Genomic DNA, 3,935 nt, shown 5'->3' with positions numbered 1-3,935 from the left:
GATATATTTCAAAATATATATATGTTTGTGAGATATATTATGCTCCTTTTAACCAACTTCAGGTGTAAGAATAAACCACACCGTAAGAAAAAAAAATAAAGGGGGGAAGAGGAAAAAAAAAACCAAAAACAGTGCATTGAATAAAGATGATAGAGAAAAAATATCCTTTATTATGAAAGACAGGATGCTCCAAATCACAGCGCTCCAAACCATCCCTTGTAAGAAACATCAATATTTCTTGCTGACCCAGCTCTCCCCTGATGGGAATGTAACACCACGTCCCAGGAAAGTGTCAGAAAGCTGCACTCCCCTGGCTGCAGCCTCCTCGCAGGTAATTGGAAACCATCGGTGCCATCGCCAGGGATTGGAGGGGGTGTGGTTGGAATTCCAGTGGTTAAACCCGAGCCCAGCCCTGGGAATAGGTTAATTCTATCCCGCTGCCTTCGCAAGTTTTAGAAATATTGTCGTGGGTTTTTTGGAGCAATTTAAATGCTAAGGGAAACCTATGAAGCATTTTAATAAGGCTTTTGTTCAGGTGCTGTGAAAGCAGTTAGGTGGAGGGGATTGTTCTGTTTTTAAGGTGAAGGATTGTGTTTAGGATGTACATTTTGAATCAACCTAAATGCAGTGTATCAAGGGGTTTTGGTATCTCCTGTTGTCAACAGCTGTAAAATTCATCAGCAAAAATCAACCTGCTCCAGTTCCTTGCTGTGTATTGGCTGCCTTTGTCTTACTGAGGGATGAGCCATTTGTCTACCCAAGCTTTTCCTTTTAAATATTAAAAGGTTTGTGAGAGTTGCATAGCACTGCACATTGCCAGAGAGAGAAAGAGAGATCCTTAAATTTTCCAATATTAAAAAATGATTGTGCTGGCTGGAAGTTTTTTTGATTTCCATAGGGGTTTCCAACAACTGGGCTGGTGTTGGCTGTCATATCCTCATCTCAGACACAAACAGAAACAGCAATATCAGTGATGTAATGAAAGGTGTTGGTACAGTGACCTATGGAGGTGCAATTAAAAGGAATTACAGAAAGAAAAATAAATAGGATGCCTTTAGCTTTATTAAAAATTGCAAGAGCATAACAGATTGATCCTTTTCAGAAGAGGCAGTACTTTTTACCAAGACATTAATTCCTGTCAAACTTGACTGTCTGATTGATAAATTGTTCATTTCTGGCTGCTGTTGAGAGAAGTGAAGACAGGTTGGTAACAGGATAGGAGCAATCTCCTGAGCCAGTTAGATTTGCTGGTTTTTGAGGCTTAATTAGGTGCTAATCCAGGCTTGGCAGTTATCCAGCATCCTGGCTATGGGAATTATTCCCTCTCTTTGGGAATGCTAGCAGAAATACTTGCCTTCAGCCAAACCCCTGGGTGAGGTGGATCCAAAACACAAAAGCCACAGAGAGACAGCAACTGCTGTAGGTGCAACATCCCACAGTCCCCATTTCCTTTGGCAAGGCTCCACCTGCCTGAATATTTTGGAAACCAGCACTCCAAGGTGCCTTTTGGTGCTCCTGGGAATTATCCCCTCCCAGGTGAACACAGGACACAACCATCTTTAGGTAGGATCATTGCCCAGCTGCTGAATATTCCCCTCTCCATGTAACTCAGTGCTGTTTCTCACCCCAGCAGTGGCATTTGGAAGCAGCAGGACAGGAAATCATAAAACATGCTGATATCAATGACTGTGCAGTGGTAATACAAGAATGGTTTGTATCTGCCTGGATCTTTGTGGTTCCCAGTCTTTGAAATACTGGGAATTTTAGATTAGACCGTGAAGGCACACACAGAATTTCTTTTGAGCTAGGCAAAAAGAAAAACACAAAAGGTAATTTTTAGAATTTAAAAAGAAGTAGCCCCCAATAAGTGTTCTCTTCCTTTTTTTTCCTTTTTTTTTAATAACAATCACTTAAACATATTTTAGCATAGTTGCTGTCCTACTAATTCACTGGTTGTAAATCTGATTTTTCTGATTTGTCTTCTAGGCCATTCATCCCTTTTCATTCCCCCCCCGCCAAAAAAGTTGCTAAAAGATTAAGGTCTCCATTTTCCAATTTTAGCTTTCTAACAAAAGATACGTTTTTCTTGTTTACCATTCACAGACCTGTTTTAAAGTAGTCCCTTAAAAATTAACTGTAGGCTGAAAATACATGCAGTGCTGTTAGGAGAAGAATTGGAGCCAGAACTTTACCTGTGCCAATGGTCCCTGAATTTTACTGTGTGCCAAGAGCTCCTTTGTGCATTTGATTATGTTCCCTGGACTTCTTTCACATCCCACTTGGAAATATGCCCTGGTCCTGTATATTCTCCTTTTTCTCCATCCTCAGGAAGAACAGAGGTGGAGAGCAGAACTACAATGAGCTGTGAGAGCTCCATCCATGACATTTTTTGTCCTAAAAACTCCAGCTGAGCAACTGAGTTTGCTCTGATTTTACAGCAATGTGTATTTAGGCAAAACACTTGAATAAAGGACATTGTTTGTAACAATCCTCTCATCCTGTCCCGCTCTGATGAGGGAAATTTTCACAGGGCCAAGTCAAATCTGCAAAGGACATGTTTATTCCTGTGTTTTCAGAGAGGGATTATAGAGCTGAATGTTTAAATGGCTGTATTTGCAGCATGGTTGTCCTTTGGAAAATTCTGTGGTAAAAAAAACAGAGTTGAGAATGTTTAGAGGTAATAAAAAGACAGCTAACAATTTCTTGATAGCACAAAGGCGTGGATTACTACAATATGTGCTGGAAAAATTGCTTTGGTGACCAATACTCTATGTGTGCATAAAGTACACAAAGTTCAGTGTTTAAGACTTACCTGAAAACAGGCAGTTCACATTTTTTATTGTAAATTTTATATGGAGATGCAGAGATCTTTTAAGGCTTTTAACACTATAATAGCTGTTATGTTATTCAGGAAGTGTGGAAAGGATTTCACCTTTAAGGTCAACTTACAGAGGCATTTCATCACCTGTTGTTTTGTTTTGTTTTTATTAGACAATGTTTTTAACATTGACTGAAAAGAAAATGGGATCAAACTTTGGAACAAAGGGGCATGGTCTTTCTAATTCAATCTTCAGGTTATGTTAGGATCTCTATCCCACTTACTGTCAAGCCTCATTACTCAATTTTCCAAAAATTGATACTTTGTACTTTCAGGTCTTGCCATTTTCAGATAAACACTATGTAAAAGAATCAGATTTTATGCTGCGTAAAATAAATGATTAATTCTTTCAACCTATCCTGTGTGTCTTTTAAAATCCTGTTAAGAAGAACTTCCAAGCTGATAAATTCTATCCATCCAAATTCCTCCTGTGACTCTCAGTTCCAGCTTCTGGCTGTGTAGATCCCATCTGACCCTGGCAGGAGGGGGAGGCAGCCAAGTTTAGCTCCGAGGTGATTTTTTTTCCTGTTTATTCCCGAATTACAGATATTCCTGCTTCAACTTTTCATTTCAGTACGGGGCAGAACCGAGCAGAGAAAGCGTGAAGCTGAGAAGGTGGAGCTGCTGATGGTTTAGGGTCAGACTTAGGGCTGGTCCTGCCCTGGGGTGCGGATGGGGAAGGAAGACAAATCCCTGTTCCCGTCCCCAATCCCTGCTCCGCGCTCTTTCCTCACCAGGTGGAGCCCAAGCGGCGTTTTCCAACTCTTGGAAACCTGATACCTCAGGTTTGAGCTTTTCTATTTTCAGATTCTGTTCCGCTTTAGTGTGTGGATCTGAGCTTCATATTACGGGATGATGAGCTCTGTGCACAGAGCAGGGAGACAAAACAATTCCTGCTCCAGCTGGGCACCAAGGACAAATGATCCAAATCTCAGCCCAGGAGCACAAACACCGTGGGCTGGAGAGAGAAAAACAAGCAGGGTGGGACTGCCTGGGCTAAAGCTGGAATGGGACAATGAACTGCAAGATGCAAATGGAGCAGAACTGATCCCAGGGA

The sequence above is a fragment of the Geospiza fortis genome, unplaced genomic scaffold (genome assembly GCF_000277835.1).
Source record: "Geospiza fortis unplaced genomic scaffold, GeoFor_1.0 scaffold17, whole genome shotgun sequence".
Lineage (NCBI taxonomy): Eukaryota > Metazoa > Chordata > Aves > Passeriformes > Thraupidae > Geospiza > Geospiza fortis.
Note: the sequence above shows the minus strand (reverse complement) of the source record.